A 19,707-nucleotide genomic window follows, 5' to 3' on the forward strand; every position below is an offset into this window, starting at 1 on the left:
TGGCCACACATTCCAGATCCAATTTAATGCTAGCATTATGGCTAATAGTTCGGCTGTCATGACAGCTACATAGTCAAGTATTCTTTTAGATGTACTAATTCCCAATTTTGATACACAATATGCCCTCCTTACTCTTCCTGTGTTTTCTGTTCTGGACCCATCTGTATATATTTGACAAGACCAACTCCACTTTTCATCTATAGATTGGTATACTTCATTTTTAATACCTACTGCCTCTTTTTTAGTCTTAAGTTTAGAAAAATAAATCTAAATCAATGTTTGGAAATGCAACTTTCCATCCATAACTAATTTTACCCTGACTGAAAGATGTGATTTCATTCAGCTTTTCCATGGCTTTCAACTCCTGCAGCTGCACTTGAACTTCAAGGGTATGTGGAGTTCTAATGCCATGTGCTATTGTTCTCCTATTGAGTTCCCAGAAATTTTCGTAAATTTGTTTGGTACTTTCATTGTTGCATTTCCCATTAACTTTGGCCCAGCGAGTTAGGTCCAGTAGTTTCATTTGTAGTGTACCTGACTTTTCACTAGACGCTATCTGTAGCACATATATAGGTGTTATAATTCGTAGTGCCTGATCTTATATTAAATCTAATTTTTGAAGTTCAGATTTTGCTGCTGACCTGAAGTTTTGGCAGCCCTGTTCAAAAACTGGTCTGATTAAGTCTCTGGACACCATCAGCAGTGTTTCCTTATCCACCCCCCAGGTTAGTCCCCTCAAGATTTTTAAGCAGGTTAATCCTTCCTGTGCATTTATCTGTAACATAACTTATATGATTTTTCCAGAGTAATTTAGTATCATTTATTACTCCTAAGAATTTGAATCTTTTAACTAGTTGTTCTCCATACTGATACAGTTTACAGTCCTTTGTAACTTTCCTTTTTGTAAAGATAAATCTTTTGGTTTTAGCGATGGAGAACTTGAAAGCCCATGCCTTTCCCCAGTCTGAGGTCTCTCATTACTCTTTCTTGATTCCGTTTTCTGCCTCCTCAATATTCCTGCTCCTAACGCTCAGAGCACAGTCATCTGCAAGTAGAATGACATGTACTCCAGCACTTACTTGTTTTGAGAGATTATCTATCATATTAAATAGGGTTGGGCTGATAACACTTCCCTGTGGAGTACCATTTTTAATATTATATATCTTCAGCATAACTTTCCCAACTCTGACCTGCGTGGTCCTTTTGCTCAAAAAATGTCTCTAATCCACCTAGACATTCTTCCCTTTATCCCTAGTGCACCTACTTTGTACAATAAGCCTTCCCTCCATAGTATGTCATATGCCTTTTCAATATCTAGAAAGACAACTGTCATGAAACCCTTGTGCTTCATACATTTTTGTATTTTCATTTTCTAATTTAGCAATGTGATCAATGGTGTATCTTCCCCTCCTAACACCACTCTGCTCCTTATGTATAATTCCAATGTTTTCCAAATAGGCAACCAATCTTTCATTCATCATTTTCTCCATCATATTACCCAGACTTCATTAGATCTTCACTATTCATTGTATTTTTTGCTTTTGTATAGACTGTTTCTTTCTTTATCTGACATTTTGCATTCCTCATTCCACCATGGAAGTGAGTTTTTAGTTTTGGGGTACTTCAATGTCCTAGGTTTTGCTACAGTAACTGCTACTATTAATCCCTTTATCACATTATCACAGAAATGTTCTATGTCATTACTCACACATTGATTATTCACAAATTCAGTACATTTGCTTGTAAATAGCTCCCAGTTAGCTTTTTTTAAATTCCAGGTGGGTAATTTTCCATTACCTTCAACCTTACTTATTACTTTTCAAGGGCAAGGTATGGGGAAATGATCACTCCCAGTTCTGTCTTCCTTATATATTTTCCTAGTTGCATTTACTTGCAATATCTGCTGTTATAATTCCCAAGTCTAAGCAGGAAAAACTACCATCTGCTGCATTAAATCTAGTTGGGGTGCCAAAGTTGAAAACCACTAGATTGTTTTCGTCTGTGAACTTTTCTAACCATGCACCATTTTATCAGTTGTCTTACTTCCCCACAATTTATTACGCCTATTTAGATCACAGCATATAGTACATGGTCTTTTAGTATTCTTCACTATTTCTTGTAGCTCCAAACTTTCTAATTTCCCGCATGGGTTATAGATATAAATCCTTAAGGAAATATCTTCTGCATTGGGATCTCAATAGCATTATATTCTAGGCTTACTTCTTCATTCTCTACTGTTATGTAGCTTAATCTTTCCTTAATGAAAGTACAAATGCCTCCTCCTTTTCCTAGTTTTTGGCCTTGCTTAAAGGCAATATACCTTGGAATTTTAAATGTAAGCTTTTCAACCAACCATGTTTCCTGGATACACACAACATACGGTTTAGCTTTCATTTCCAGGATATTTTTTCTAGTTCTTGACCATGTGCTATTAGACTGTGCGCATTCCAACAAAAGATTGAGATCCCCATACTTGTCATATTTCACCACTAATTTCATTCTAAGCTTCATGAATAAGGTCCATTGACAAGTTGCTAACATACAAGTATTTTTCCATTGCTCTTGCTATAATTTTCATTGTTTTATTTTTTCCCCAGTTTGTGATGTACAATTTATCACTTCTATCATAAATGCAAAAAAAAAACTTTTTTTCTTTCTTCATTATTAGTATATCATTGCCTTTTCCTTCTGCAGTGTTTATCATATTCTTTATAGAATGAGGTTGTGTCTGCCGTTCCCCTTTTCCTGTGCTGACTCTCTCTTCCTTCTCCACCTGATGCTTTGAAAGTCTCCTTACAGCTTCTGCATAAGGTAGGTTAACAATTTTTGCCTTTTTGTATCTCTTTAGCTTGCCTTGCCACAGTACAGCCTCTATATGCCTGAATGTTATTACCACTGCAGTTACAACATTTGACCTCTGTCCTATACAATTTTCATAGGAATGTCCTTCCCCATATTTACCACATCTTGTTTTCCCTTTACAAACAGCGGCTACATGCCCATACTGTTGGCACTTATGACGCCGTAAAGGGCGGGGGGGGGGGTGTATATAACTTGGTTTGGAAGATCTGAAACCCTAGTGTTACTTTCTCAGGTAGCAATAACTCTTAAATGTAATCAGTGCAGCTGTTGATGGCTTACTTTCTTCTCCTTGTTTACTAATTAGTCACTTACTTACTAACACTTTCTCTTCTATGCTTTTGTTATCTCATAACTAAGGCTGCGGCTCTCTCATGACTTCCTTGATCTCCGTGCCTTGTGCAGCGGGCAGTGCTGGCTCAGGGTCTGCCCACACCTGGCAGCCCCTGAGCTAGTAGCAGCAGCAGCAATTTGGGTGTGAGGGAGGGGGCTCACACAGGGGGTTGGCACGCAGGGCAGTGCTTACCTGGTGGGGGTAGGGGGCGCTCCCCGGCTCCCACCGGCAAGTCCCTGCATCTCCTAGTCAGAGGGGCCAGGGGGCTCCATGCACTGCCCCCGCCCATAGGCACTGCCCCTGCAGCTACCATTGGCTGTGGTTCCTGGCCAATGTGAGCTGCGGAGCCGGCACTTGTGGCGGGAGCAGCACATGGAACCCCTCTGGCTGACCCTCCTCCTAGGAGCTGCAGGGTCATGCTGGTCAGAGCCAGATAGGGAGCCTGCCAACCCTACTCTCCCTGCACCAGTGGGGGTCCCAGGCCACATGCTGCTCCTGGCCCCCCTTCCCAGCACCAGTGGAGGTCCCGGGCCACCGCCCCCAGCACCTGTGGTGCCCCAGACCACCCTTCCCCCCCAACCCCGAGCATCTGTGGCCTCCCTCCCAAGTTTTAGTTAGGGGTATATAGCACAAGTCATGGACAGGTCACAGGCTGTCAATTTTTGTTTACTGCCCATGACCTGTTCACGATTTTTACTAAAAATATCCATGATTAAAATGTAGCCTCTCTCTTAATTGGTCAGCTCTCATGGCACTCCATATATTCTCCCCTTTATTTCAGTCAAATACTTTGGTAGGTGACAACTTTGTTTAACTTTCCCTAGCATTTCAGGGTTTAGCAGTTTATCAGCTTGCTCTTTGTTTTTACATTCAACTAAAAGATCACCATCTCTCAGACTAGCTCTTACAGTAGCCCCTATGCTTTTTAAATCCAGTTAGCTACTTTCACAGGGTTCGCATCTCCTAATCTTATTTCTTTGGCTAGGGATCTTACAAGTATCGCATTTTGGTTTATTTCCTTCCTCCGCTTTGCTTTTTAGCTGATATCATCATCACCTGATTCTGCTTCTACTCTTTCTGTTTTCCCACCTTGTATCCATTCTTCTTCTCTAATAGACTCTTCTTCAGTTTCCGGAGTGACTTCATGTGGGGTTAGAGAATCCTCCATCGCACAGTCCAACCCCCTTCTGCTCTCAACTTCCTGGCTTTCTACTAACCAGTCTGCTCCTGCCCAGCTGGGCTTCATGTTCTGTTAAGCCTGGCTCTCCCTCCAGGTGCAGCCAGATACCATAATTGGCCTATCAGCCCCAGGCGCACACCCCACCACACACACCTTTGACAATGTTTCATCCCCTATTAGTGGCATAGCTGAGGATTCCTGAGCGCGTCTGCTTTCAGCACTCAAGACAGCTAACTGCTCAACCCATCTACTGCTGTGCCTGGTGCTACACAGCTTCTCGTGTTTGTGCAGAATGTTTCTGTTGGTTCATTTGAAGACCTGTATTTGTAAAGTTGTGCTGGGCTGCACAGCAGAGTAGTGTTCATCCTAGGCATTCTAGAATGCAGTCAGAGCCCCGCCTTAGAGTCATAGAAATATAGGGCTGGAAGGGAACTGAATGGGTCATCAAATCCAGCCTCGTGTGCTGAGGCAGAACCAAGTAAATATAGATCATCCCTGACAAGTCTTTGTCTAACCAATAATGGGGTTTCCACAGCCTCTACCTTCAGCGGGAATGGAGTATTGCAGCCTGATCCGAGCTGCTAAGGCAATGAGCTTTGAGAACTGGCCATGCAGTCCAAAACATGGCACCCAAGGCCTTATGGCTTCAGTGTTTCATACGCCATCAAATGCTTGCTGCAGTGCAAAGGTTTGAAAATCTGCCCCTTCAGGAAGCTGTTATAGTGAACTTCATTAATGACTTCTCAATGAATTCAGCTTTGTGTCTTACATGGGCTCCCTTCACCCATAGCTCCTCCAAGCCAGGTGGTCTCATGAGGTATAACACTAACTCAACTCCTCAGAGATGCAGCTTTTCTGGAATGGTGAGCAATCTCTTCTCTTCTGTGATTGATTGCGGGTGGTACACTTAGCCTTACCCTGGTAGATTTTTGAGCACGTGGACAAGCTGAATTTGCTTCCTCCCCAGGGATGGGAGATGAAAGCTTTATCCTTGTGTGACAGAGTTGAAGCAATAATCAGGGAAACTCATCAGTGGTTCTTCCCATGTCATTCTTCCTCTTGTTCAGACTTTGAGTGAACTGAGAATATGGTCTGGGACCACCAGTATCTCAAATCAGCATCTGAGGGCACTTCATACCCAGGTGTGGGACAGTTTACTTGAAGATTAACAGAGGGGAAAGATACAGCTTGCTCTTCCTTTATCCAGGATGCTGTTGGCTTGGCATCACTGAGTCTGGGTCACTGCAAAACGAACGATCAAGTCTCTCTTGTCACAGGACCGTGTAACTCACTGACTCTCTAGCCAGGAGCTCAGCAGGTTTTGGCCATCTCTGAAGGAGGAGTTCCCGCCTTTAGGCATGAAAGCTATGGAGGCTTTCATCCCATTTTTTTACCTTGTGTCTCTGTGAGTTGGTTTTCTCTTTGGTGGTGGCCATGAAAACAAATTATTGTGATCAGCTGTCGATAGGAAATGGAGTAAGATGCTGTATTTTCCCAATAGATATTATATGGATCATCTTCTATCAGCTAGACAGGTACATCCACCAGACTGAACTGAGTGAATGTAACATTTCTACCTCCTCTATCGACTTCTTCTCTTATTTCTTTATTTTTTTAAACACTTACTTATTTCTGTGTGACTTTAGTTACAAAATTTCACCAGGTCATGGTTCGGGTTGGCGCTCTTGAGAGAGAGAGAGAGGTCACAAAAAAACTTTAGTTTAAAGAGGTTTTGACAGCTGCAAAAAGTTCGGGAAACCCCGGGACTCTATCTAAAAATGTTTTTTCCATCTCCAACTTCTGTAGTTCTGTCATTTGCTTCTAGTGAGTAATTGACTTCAATGTGTTAAAATATGTGTGTGTTTTATTGCATTTGATTGACAGCTGTTCATAAGAACTGGGTTCAGCCTTATTCGGATGAGAGCCATGTCTGACATCAGACAATTGTGAGGGAAGCTAGCTCACCTGCAAATGTCACCATTTCAAACTACTTTAACTGGGGGGAAATAGACAGAATATCCAAGCTGAAGTATGGGAGAATGTACAGAGCCTTAGAGAGTCCCCATCCTGTCAGGAATCATGTGGACAGAACCTCTGTGGAGATGAGGCTGTGAACCCCATTCATGGCCTCTCCAAATCTTTCCTCCCTGCCCTTCAGCATAGTGGAACTTTCCCTCCTCCACTGCAAGAGGCCTCTCCACATCAGTGGGGAGAGGTAACAAGATTTGTCGTTCAGGGAAACCATCTTTTAAGATCCAGAACAGCCTCAATCCCCTGCGATATCAGTGAAAGACGAGAGGTTGGCATCCTGCTGAAACAAGGCCCTTTAGCAATTCTCACAGTTAAGAGTTAATTAGCAGTTTAGAATTCATCTGTACAAATTAGTTTCCAGTTCAAACTTGCCACACTGAAACTCTGTGTGTGTGTGTGTAAGTAGAGATTTACTGGGTTCGGATTATTTGGGCTGGAGTCTGCTCAGTTAAGCTGGTGTAAATCAGGACTACATCAGTGTAAAATCAATGACCACAAGGTCAGAATCAAGGACTTTGTGTGAGTTCTGGGAACCCCCCCTCCTCCCCCTCAAAGAAACTCTAATTAATTTAAAAATGAATACATGTCTGTGATGCATGTTCCAGAAATTCCCCTGCCTAGAGCTGTGCACTCCCATGTACTCCACGGGCACTGATTGCGAACAAACACACAAGGAGCGACTGCTAGTGGTTAGCTGGGAGCTCTCATGCTTCCATAAGGTCAGCTCCAGTCACTGCACACACTAATGCTCACGGCCAGTGCCAGGCTGTTAATCCTTGCACAATACAGCATTGGTAAGAGTCTTAGATAACATCACATTGAGCCCAAACATAAATTCCCAGGCAGCCCTCCCTCACCCGCTCTCTGCATTCCTGCACAATGCAATCCTATAAGCAACTCACAGTAAATCTGCGGGATCCCATACAGCTACCACCTACCTACCACCCCGCTTCCCAAGAGCAAGAGCAGCAACAATGCTGACCGTGAGAAAAACCAAGGGTCTGGTTTTTTTTTTTTAAACTTTCTAGAATAGATTTTTTTAAATGTAAGTGAATGTACAGTGAGTGGCTAATAGAGTTAGGGAGCGTGGGTAGCTGTGGCATTCCCCTGGGTACAATCTGGACTGTTGAACAGCAGTGTGAATAGCCTGGGTGCCTTTTACACTGCTTTGCTGTCAGAACAGCCACACCTGGCCTGCTCGTACAGCCATTAGCATGCAAATTCACTCCCAAATAAATACATGAGCAGTCTGACTGGCACTCATGAATTAAACTTCAGGGAAACACCTGCAAATTCTATAGTCCCAGCCTTGTCTCCCCAGAAATGTAAATCTTGTAATGTAAATGTAAAGCACACTACTGAATAGTTCAAGTTCACAGACAGTCCGTCCTTTCATCAGAGGAAATGATATATGCACCAGCCTTCTTATCCTAAATGGAGCTTCCCACATACTTTAATCCAAACACCCTGGTTAAGATAAAACAGTAAGTTAAGTTTATTAACTACAGAAAGATAGATTTTAAGCTATTACAAGTATTAATGCATAAAGTCAGGATTGGTTATAAAAGAATAATATGCAAGCTAATACCTAATTTAACAAGATAAGTTGCATTAAAAGCAAAGGTTTTGTCTAACTGTACGCTGTTGTAAATGTCACAGGCTGGGTCTCCTTTCATATAGGGACACCTCCCCTTAGTTTAGTTTTTTGAGAGTCGTTGATGTCATGAGCAAAGAGATAGGATGAGAAGAGGTGAAATGGAGCTCACTGTCTCTCTCTCTTATACCACTGTCTCCTCTTTGAGGTTTACCCCCAACTGAGGTGTAGGTGACAAGTAGTTTCTTGTGGATGTGAGGGTTTGTAATGGAGTGGACAAGGCCCCCTGCTTGAGGCCTTAGGGTTCTGCCACACCCATACTAGGAAAGAAGCAGTGGAGAAGGTCCTCCAAGCAGGCTAGAGTGGCTGCAGGGGAAGCAGACAATCAGGGCCCAGCCCTATAAAAAGGAGCTATGAAGCCAGAGACAGGGCAGTTGCTGCTTGGAGTTGGAGAGGAAAGGATTGCTGTGTACCTGGCTGGAAGAGCAGCAGGACCAAAAACAGTTTGCTGGCAGGGACAGGGGGAGCAAGAGGCTCCTGATTGGCTGGCTGCTAGGACCGAGCCTAAAACAGTTTGCTAGCAGGGACCCGGGGAGCAATGAAGGAGCTCCTGGCTGGCGGTGGGGACTGAGTAGGGACTGAGCCTGGGGAGGGCCACAGGAAGATAATGTCTCCAGGGAGGAAGCACTGGGGATAAGGCCCCATATCAGGGCTGGAGTGGTTTAAAACCTGTGGACACACCCAACCAGAGGGGGAGCTTGCAAGAGGTGGGTGGTGATCCCATTACAGGGTTGAACTGGCTCTGTGATGAAATGGAAATTTCTTGTTTACACCTTCCCATTGCTGAAGAATGGCTGCTTAAGCCGGTGATAGCTTTTTAACACCTGGCTGGGGTGCTAGTGTGTCTTTGTCTCTGAAAAACTGGTTTGCAGGTGCCTGGGGGGCAGGGGGAAGAAGAAAGCAGCCGGGCTGGACCATTGGGAGACAGGTGTGGGGGGTGGAGGGAGAAAGCAGAAGGGCTGGACCATTGGGAGGCAGTGGGTAAGACCCAGGCATCTGTATTCTGACTGCCACAAGCGTAGCATGTTGGTATTGGGGTTTTTCAAACCCAAGTGTGATTAATTCTGTTCTGGCCATGTCCTGTCATCAGGTCTGCAGGATGCAGGTCAGAGATGTGACTCTATAGCAGTGACATTGTGGAGTGCTCTTTTCTCTCACAGCGGCCTCCGCATCAAATGTTTTGACGTAAACTGGCCAACTGCTTTTTTCCCCTGCCCTCTACCTTCCAGCACTGCAGTGTCATCCTGGGGTCTGAGAGTCAAGCTGGGTTCCTTCTCCCAGGGACATAGTGAAGATTGATTATTTAGGGTCAGCTTGTGTCATTAAGACATCACCTTGAATAGGAGGTGGTGCAGCTCCACAATGCTCTGTGGGAGCTCTGGGAGTCATTATGCCTCAGTGAGGGAAAATGCTTCCTGCTGCTTTTTATGTGCGTATGATGGGAGGTGGGTGGCAGCACGCAGCCCCCTTCATAGCTGACAAACGCTGCTGGCTTGTGTGAAAGGGACAAGACACTGACCCTCCCTCACCTTTTTGGAGCAGCTAGTGCCTGCAGAAGAGCCAATGATGAGTAGTGAGGGCTACAACTATAGCCAGCTTGTGTGTGGAAGGGTCCAAGGCTCAGAGTGTCCTCAACACTCTTGCATACCTATGCATGGGCCTACCACTATGTGATCTTTCATGTTCACTGCATCCTTTGAAGATGAAAAGCACTCTGGCACTGATTCAGCAAAGTACTTAAACACATACTTGGATCCCCTGAAGTCAGTATGACTTAGACACATACTTAACTTTCTGTTTTGCTGAATAGGGATGGACTAAGCGTGTGCTTAAAGTTAAGCATGTATTTAAGTGCTTTGTTGAACTGAGACCCATATGAATCCTGAGTTTTATTAATAAAGAGCTGTAATTAGAATTTAGTGGACAATTTTGTTGGCAATGCAGGAGACAGACTAAAATCCAACTCACTCACATGTAAAAATCATACATTCTTTTGATAGCATCTTTCATCCAGAAGGATTCTAAAGTGAGAAGAGGGGAGACCATCAGGAAGCACAATAGATTGAAAGGGATTTTGCTGAAGAACACTCCATCAAGCTCCAGCTCTTTCTATAAGTGCCACAGGAGCTTCATATTCTTATTTTTAGGTCTTTTCTGAACAACACTCCTCATCAAATTCCAAGAAGGATTCAGCTGGCCATGATATGGCCTGAGTTGAACCTCTGGTGTCTAGTACTCTAGAGCAGTAGTTTTCAACCTGTGGTCTTCAGACCCCGGGGGTCTGCAGACTATGTCTAAGATTTCCAAAGGGGTCTTCACCTCCATTCAAAAATGTTTAGGGGTCTGCAATAAGGTTGCCAACCCTCCAGGATTGGCCTGGAGTGTCCAGGAATTAAAGATTAATCTTTGATTAAAAATTGTTATGTGATAAAATCTCCAGGAATGCAGCCAACAAAAAATTGGCAACCCTAGGTCTGCAAATGAAAAATGGTTGAAAACCACTGCCCTAGAGATTTCAAAGGTGAGTCTCAAACCACTATGTTATCCCTTCTGTGTCAGGAAGAAGGGCAGACCCAGACACAAGTTTTATTGAGTAAGAAAGTGTCATTGACAGGTAATTTTCCTGACCAGAAACATGCTGTTGAGATGACATTTTGGAGGTAAAGAAAAAAGCCATTGATTTGAGATAAAGATCAAGGCAATTTAACTTGAGAGATAGATCAAGCAAATGATAAGCGTGAAGGATTGCAATGGTGAAATTGTGAGTCTTCTTCCAAATAAACTTGATGCCAGCACAGAAGGCAATGGAGAGGGAGCGCGAACAGACAGATTGTTGAAGGGGGGTGTGAAGGATGACAGCATAGGTTGCGGGGAGCTTGTAGTGAATTGCATGGCAGCATTCACAGTGAAAACAACATGCATTGGTGTTTAATGAGTGGGGAGGGGATGCACAGTGATGAGGGAGAAAAAGCAGACAACAGCCATTTCATTCCCTGGTTACTGCTAACATGCCTGGTTCTGAAGTGCAGAAGTGTCTGGGGATAGCTGCCACCTCTTTAGGGCTACAGCAGTGTCCTTCATGCCTGACTAGCTCCCAGGGTGATATGGAGACTGAAAAAGAAAATATTAATATGCAAAACAGCTCGAGCAGGAATAAATCACTTATAACAGGGGAGGCAGGTCAGAGTGGCATGAGCAGCATGGGGCAGGCAGAACCAGAGTGACCTGCAGAAGTATTGATCTCTGAACATTCACGGTACAGTAGACTGAGGAAGCATGGTGGTGTGAGCAGAGCTAATGTGAATTTGCCCCATACCTCCATCTCTGAGCCAGCCAAGAACTGAGCAATACAAATCCAGTTGGAAACACAGAATCCATTTATTTTCTGTATGAAAGGCTGATAACATGCAGTGAGATCAAAGTGAAGCAACACAGTGGCTTGGGCATAGGTCTGGCAGGCAGGAACTCCTGAGATCTGCCTCTGACTCATTTTGTGACCTTGACTGCCCTGCTTCTCAATGTCCCTATCTGTGAAATGGGGCTGATGACACCTGGCTACTTCCCAGGGAAGTTGAGGATTAATCAGCCAATGTTCGTATTTTCAAAATGCTGTGCAAGCACTCTTGCTGAGCATTGCTGTGAATGCAAAAATGACCTGCGCGCATCCAGACAGTCTTGCTGTACGTCTGCTCATTATAGCTAGTCTGAGGAATTAGCCCCGCAGTATTGTGCGTATCCCATAAGACTTGAATACTTGAGGGTGCTCAGATACTACATTGATGAGTGTAGTGTAAGACCCTATATAGAATAGACTTTCCAACCAGGTATCAGAGGGAGGGAACAGGATAGAGGGTAAAAATTTCAAAAGCAACCAAAGTCCCATTTTTGAAAATCACCGAAGTGGAAACCTTAGTCCACTGATTTTTTTTCAATGGAATTTAGGCTCCTATGTGACTTAGGAGCTGTTGAACATTTTGCCCAAGCTGAATGTAGGGTTCCAACTCTCATGTAAGTTAGGGATGGTTGATAGGCAACAACCCTCATCCCTAACCTGGGGCCATTTCAAACCCAAGCCTCTTTTTGAGGTTCAAAAACATTTGCTTACTTTTTTCCCATCACTTCTAGTGTCCGGCTTGGAGCTGAAGCAGAGTGCCTGTGTACCTTATTCATTCCACTGTATTTACAGCTTGTAGCAGGACAGGAAGTGTTCAAGAGCTCAGGCGAGAGCATTATCTTGTGAGATTTCAAGCCTGACTTTTCATACCCAAGGGGTTTGGTTAGTGTGGATAAAAATCAACACCTTCAGTACTTATCTGTTTTGAACCCAAATTCCAAATCTAAGGTTCACACCCTCCACTTAGTTGTTACTCCCCTGAAAATGACCACTGCAACAGAGGGAATCCATATTTTCTCTTGTGTTTGTCTGTTTGATTTTTCTTTCTGGAGACGTGATCTATTGTGTTGCTATTGGTTGGAAGCACTGGGAGCACACAAAAGGTAATGTGTTGTTCTAGCCTGCACACGTCTAAACCTAGAAATGGAGCTTGAGCGGCAGAGCAGTTTGTGAGCTTCAGGAAGAGGGCACTAGTTCTGAAAGCTGCTTGCTGCTGTTTTGAGGTCTAATTCATTGGCAACCTTTCCTTTATTTAGTAGAAGTTAAACATTTAGTTCAAGAAACCCACGCCTGTGCTTATGATTCTTCAATATGCTATTTTTCACATACATCTCTCTCTCTCTATTTGCAGTATTTTCTGATGTGACTTGTCTGTTACTTGTTTGTTGCTATTATTTCATATTTACATTGTGGTAGTACGGAAGGCCCTGGTCAGGGATCAGGACCCCAGGGTGCTTGGTAGTGTACCCACACCTCTTGAAAAGTCAGTTCCCTGCCTCAAATAGCTTACGGTCAATGTGTCTGATGAAAGGCAACAGGTAGATACAACAAAAAGATGGATGGGGGGTAGCCCCTGGTCACTAAGCCCTAAACACCAGTGACAGCTGCCACCACAGTTCCTCCATCAGCATGGCACTTAAGAAACATTGTTAGTGTCAGCTGATGTGTTCTCGAATTTGGCAAAGTCATCCTGAGATATTCACCCTGTCATAACCATACAGCTAAGGGTAGCCTAGAATTCCTCCTTACCTGTAAGGGGTTAAGAAGCTCAAATAATCTGGGTGGCGCCTGACCAAAAGGACCAATGGGGAAAGAAGATACTTTCAGATCTTGAAGGCTTTGTTTTGTGTGTTCTCTTGAGAAGCATCAGGTCAGAAAACTCCTTCTCCTATAAACCATCCTAAAAGTCTCTCATATTACAAATGGTAAGTAAAAGCCAGGCAAGGCGTGTTAGATTATCTTTTGTTCTGCTTGTGAATTTTTCCTTTGCTGGAGGGAGGTTTATTCCTGGTTTTTTTTTTTTTGTAACTTTGAAACTAAGCCTAGAGGAAGTCCTGCTGTGTTTTTGAATCTTTTGTTACCCTGTAAAGTTATTTTCCATCCTGATTTTACAGAGGTGATTTTTACCTTTTTTTAAAATAAAATCCTTCTTTTAAGAACCTGGCTAATTTCTCTATTGTCCTAAGACCCAGGGGTTTGGGTCTGTGATCACTTTATAACCAATTGGTTAGGATATTATCCTCAAGCCCTCTGAGGAAAGGGGGTGTAAGGGCTTGGGGGGATATTTTGGGGGAATAGGAACTCCAAGTGGTCCTTTCCCTGATTCTTTGTTAAATCACTTGGTGGTGGCAGCGTACCCTCCAAGGGCAAAGAATTTGTGCCTTGGGGAAGTTTTAACCTAAGCTGGTAGAAATAAGCTTAGGGGTTCTTTCATGCGGGTCCCCACGTCTGTACCCTAGAGTTCAGAGTGGGGAGGGAACCCTGACACACCCCACAGGAATTCCATCTTAAAAGATCAAAAATCACTTTTGGAACTGGGGAGCAATGTAAAGATGAAGAAGACAGTGGAAATTATTGTACAATTCATGTCCTGCTTATCCAGGCATTAAATAGACAGTGCAGGTCTCATTTTCATGATGTGGTGACTGCAATAAGATCTTGGTAGCTCTTTAACATGTGAATTTCCATATGTTCATTACTTGCCTAGGACAATGTGGTGACTAATTTAGCACTTAGAAAATAATGTCAGCATTTTGCCTCAGTAGAATCATAGAATATCAGGGTTGGAAGGGACCCCAGAAGGTCATCTAGTCCAACCCCCTGCTCAAAGCAGGACCAATTCCCAGTTAAATCATCCCAGCCAGGGCTTTGTCAAGCCTGACCTTAAAAACCTCTAAGGAAGGAGATTCAACCACCTCCCTAGGTAACGCATTCCAGTGTTTCACTAGTAGATTTTTTGCTTGTTTCCTGCATCCCTACAAACATTTAAAGGTGGCCATTTTTCTTTCTGATGAAGCTTTTTTTAACCTAATAAATATTAGGAATGTCAAGCCTTATTATTTCCTGTTTCTGCTGGAAGACGTCTAGGTATCGGGGATCTGTGTGTGTGGCCTTTTACACCTTAATTGAAGGGGGTGTGTGAATATTTACTATTTTAACCATTTCATCCTTTCTCCAAATGGTTCATTAGTTATTTGAAAGAAATGGTTGACACTAACAAAATGACACTAACAAAAAAGTGTCTAAAAAAGTCTGGGAAACTAGAACTCCTTTCCCCTCTCAATAGCTCAGCTTTCAGTGTCCTGTGACGCCATAATTTTATTAGTCACTGTCATAGTTCAGGGCAACTGCAACTACTGTATTTCCCCGCACAGGTCCAGCAAGGGCACCCACTGTCAAGCTTCCAGCTCCCCAGCTGTTGCCTTTCTTGGGTGGAGACCCTCATCTCACTCCTTTCTGACTAGGGTATTTCCAGGCTGCACAGTTCCCTGCTTTCACTGTGTTATTCCCAGGAGAGACAGGCTGCCCAAGCATGCCTGCTTGCTTTCTCTTCAGAAATGGTTAACAGGTATAATTGCCAAGGTTATAAAAGATCACACACCACTTCCTGTGCAGGCCTACTTTATTCTTGAGGTACAAAGCATCACAGAGAAAACAGATGACAAACAATAAATGAACCTACACACATGCTAATAAGCTTACCAGAGTTTGCTCCAACCTAACACCGTCTTAGGGTTGATAAGTTGGTAATATTTAAAAACTGGACACTCCAGCAGGAGTGCTGGAACCTCCCCTGCCCCTTAACACAACAACATAAGAATAGCCATACTGGGTCAGATCAAACGCCCATCTAGCCCAGTATTGTGTCTTTTGACAGTGGCCAATGCCAGGTGCCCCAGAGGGAGTGAACAGAACAGGTAATCATCATCCATCCCTGTTGCCCATTCCCAGCTTCCAGCAAACAGAGGCTAGGGACACCATCCCTGCCCATTCTGGCTAATAGCTATTAATGGACCTATCTTCCATGAATTTATCTAGTTCTTTTTTGAACCTTGTTATAGTCTTGGCCTTCACAATATCCTCTGGCAAAGAGTTCCACAGGTTCACTGTGCATTGTGTGAAGAAATACTTCCTTTTGTTTGTTTTAAACCCGCTGCCTATTAATTTCATTTGGTGACCCCTAGTTCTTGTGTTATGAGAAGAAATAAGTAACACTTCCTTATTTACTTTCTCCATACCAATCATGATTTTATAGACTTCTATCATATCCCCATTTAGGGCAGTCTATACTTACCTCCGGAGCAATCGATCCAGTGGGGGTCAATTTATCGCATCTAGCAAAGACGTGATAGATCGAGCACTCTCCTGTCGACTCCGGTACTCCACCAGAGTGAGAAGCATAGGCGGAGTCGACAGGGGAGTGGCAGCAGTCAACCTACCACAGTGAAGACACTGCGGAAAGTAGCTCTAAGTATGTCAACTTCAGCTACGCTATTTTCGAAGCTGAAGTTGCATAACTTAGACCAACTTAGCTCGTGTCTCCCCCCCTCCCCAGTTTAGACCAGGCCTTAGTCGTCTCTTTTCCAAGCTGGGAAGTCCCAATCTTATTAATCTCTCCTCATACAGTAGCTGTTCCATACCCCTAATAATTTCTGTTGCCCTTTTCTGAACCTTTTACAATTCCAATATATCTTTTTTGAGATGGGGCGACCACATTTGTACACCGAATTTTTCACAGACAGTGGCTGCTCATACTGAGCTACTTTAAGCAAATCACTTTTACTTTGTTCCGGCTCACTTTCACAAACTTCACTGGCCATCAATCCATCACCCACCAGAAATCTACACTGATCTTCCTCAGTTAGGGCTTCAAACTGACCAACATTAATTTGCTCTAAATAAATGTTTTCCTGAGCTTCTTTCTGCGCTTCGTCTAATTCCAGATTCACTTCTGAGATATTAGACAGACATTCAGAAATTTCTTCACCATATAAACTGCTTTTCTGACTGGACAAAAAGCTATTTTCCATAATCCCAAGGCTAGAGATGCTCTCTTCCTGGTTATAGCATACCTGGTTAAAAACATACAACTGCTTGGAGTCAAACACCCGCCCTTCACAGATCTCCCTGTCTGTTACAGATAACACAGAGGATTCACATTCATGCTTTTTCTGGGAGTGAGTTATGACATTCCCCTGATTAAACATAGTTACCACATTATTATTAAACAACATACCAGCATTGTTATAAACTGAACACATTCTGCTGTAGAGAGGAGCTGGACTACCAGGATAACACAGTTCCTGCTGTTCTTTCATTATTTTGATTTGGAGTTTGTCTGGCAACCTCAGTCTCAGCTTGCAGCAGCTCCATCTGCTTCCTGTGAGATTCTCTGTCTCTCTCCTCCGCTTCTTTTTCCAGCTGGGCCAAGGTTTGCTTCTCTTGCATCTGAAGTTCTGCCATTTCTCTCTCATGCTGAAGACACTCTCTCAGGGCTTACTGTTTTGATTGTGGATCACTCATTGTGACTAACTTTAACCTTTAACACTCTCAGTTTTAAATTTCAAATTTGGAATAGCATGGGGTTTTGATCCCCAACCCCAATGATCTGGTTCTGTGGATCCTGCCATGACTACACCAATGTGCTCTGTGGTGCCTGGGGGCAGCCCTCACTGGAAATGCCAAGGGCAGGGCAGGCTGCAAAAGGGAGAGCAGATACTCCCAAGACTAGTGGGTAACACTGAAGTTAAACTCCCCAACCAGTCACAAACTGTGCTTCTAATCCCCCACACTGATTACCAAGAAGCAAAAAAAGAAATCACACAACCCCCTTATTGCATTCCAGTTCTCTGGCTCCCAGTGAGCACCTAGGTCCAGTATAGTGAGAAGTTATTTTAAAAACTCTGCTCACATATAGAAAATGTTAGTCTGATCCCAAAGTGTCAGCCACATTACCAGGTCAGTATAGGTTTGGATCTTACCCAAAATACCACGCTGCCAGCCAATCCTTTAGTGTCTAAAACTAAACGTTTATTATTAAGAAAAAAGAACAAGAAGAGAAATGTTAAATGGTAAAACAGTCACATACATACAAAGACTTCAGAGTCCATATATCAGGTTCCTAGCGGTATTGATGAGTTTGCTGGGTTGAAAGTCCCTCTGGAATACAGCCACAGCTTGGATGGGTCATTCAGTCCTTTGTTCAGAGTGTCAGTTTGTAGCAATGTTCTTCCAGAGGTAAGAAGCAGGACTGAAGACCAAATGGAAAAGATGCAACTGCCTTTTATAGTCTTCTGCCATGTGGTCTGTGCTTCCTTTGTTTCAAACACAAGCTGCCCAGCACATAGCTTGGAAGCCATTTCTGTCCATAGGCATGCCCCTGAATGCCTTGCTGAGTCATAAGGTGTATCCCTTGCCTTCTCTCAATGGGTCAGTTTTATAGCTGATGGTTCTTAATGGGCCATCAAGCAGGCTAGGCAGTGGTGATGCCAAACTGTCTGGGGATGTCACCCAGAAGCATAGCACAAGTTTGAAATACAGACATACATATCTATAACTCACAATATAAAGGTGATACAAACACATAAACAAGATTATAATATCTGGCAAATAATAACATTTTTGCAGATATCTTGCATGGCCTATCTGGCATAACTCATTGCAATTTTACAATATTGCTATTCATAATATCTTAAAGTGTCCCCCAGATTCCATACAGGACTGTTGTGACAATTGGGTCTACAAATGTACCTGAATTGTGAGCTCAACTATAAAAAGCATGTAAAAGTTCATAAAATGTTACGATATCCCACAATAACAAATATTAATGGGAAAAAGTAACTGACTTAGTCTAAACCAAAAAGCCAAACTGATATGATTCAAGGACTGTGTTAATATTACGCTTGTTAAAAACAAGAGATGTGAAGCCAAAGTTAATGAACCAAAATTGGTTCATTGACTCAGCCTAATTGGTAGACAAAATAATGAGGGGAGGAGCTATTCCACCCATCATCCTTTTTTTAAAGTCCTTAAAAGAAAAAGATTTTTGTGAGGAAAGGACGAAAGAACTAAATGAAAAACAACTGGAAAGAACAGACAAGCTACTGGAGCCAGCTCCACCATTCTGGCTGCAACCCCACTGTTTCCTGAGCCCCTGGGTCTTCATCATCCTGACCCTGAGAAGTGTCCTGACCAGAACGGACCAGAAAGAGAAGGACACAGATGACATGGCCACCCCAATAGGCTCCAGCAGAATCCCAAACACCACCTGGAATGATAGTTACCATCTTTAATACGGTCAAACAGGGGGGCTTTCCCATCTGATACTGGCCTTTAATAACAACATCATCAATGACAACCCCAGCCTATCTCAACTAACTTCTTTTCTTTTCCCCAAAAAGACAGTGTACTAGTATCTTTAATACAGACTAAGAGACTGTCAAACAACAGGGTAGGGCTGGAGGAATTCCTTCTAAAAACTCTCTACAGCTAAAGGGAAAGGGAACAAGGGATATTGTTAAAAGAAAGCCTTACTTAAATACTTTACATTTCAAATGCTTTAACTGTTTTCCCTTCTTTTCTGTATCTTTAATATAAAGTTAAAAGGATTTTAATGGTGTATTTGCTGTTGTGCTAAGCAGGCTGAAATCTCTGTAGACCAAGCCCTGGTCCTTGTGTATCACTGTTTAATGTTGGACAGTGACTGGGTTATGTTAACACCTTTAGCCAATATATTCCATCTAAATTAATACAACAGGATTCCAAAAGTATTAAACTTAATTCAATAAGGTTTAATTTAGGCCTAGTCTACACTAGGAAATTAGGTTTGTATAACTATATTTTGCTGGGGGTGTGTGAAAAATCCACAACCTTTAGTGACACACTTAAACCGACAGAACTGCCTCTTGGGGAGGTGGGATACCTATGCCAATGGGCGAATCCCTCCCCACTGGTGTAGGTAGTGTCTTAACAGAAGTGCCACAGTGGTGCACTTGCAGTGGTGCAGGTGTGCCGCTGCAGTATTTTAAGTGTACACAAGTCCTATATTCAATAAAGTTCACTCAGAATATTGTAGGAAATTGTCAGTCTTGTCACAGTTACATACGACGGCTTCTTCTATTTTTCTAATGTTAAAAAAACCTCAGTTTTAGCCAGGCTTTCTTTATACGTCATAAAGAAAGCTGCAAAAAATAGGTAGATGTCTATATTGCGAGGCGGCATTGCCTAATGGTTTGAGCAGTAGACTGGGAGCCAGG

The sequence above is a fragment of the Lepidochelys olivacea genome, assembly GCF_965140295.1.
Source record: "Lepidochelys olivacea isolate rLepOli2 genome assembly, chromosome: 2".
NCBI lineage: Eukaryota > Metazoa > Chordata > Testudines > Cheloniidae > Lepidochelys > Lepidochelys olivacea.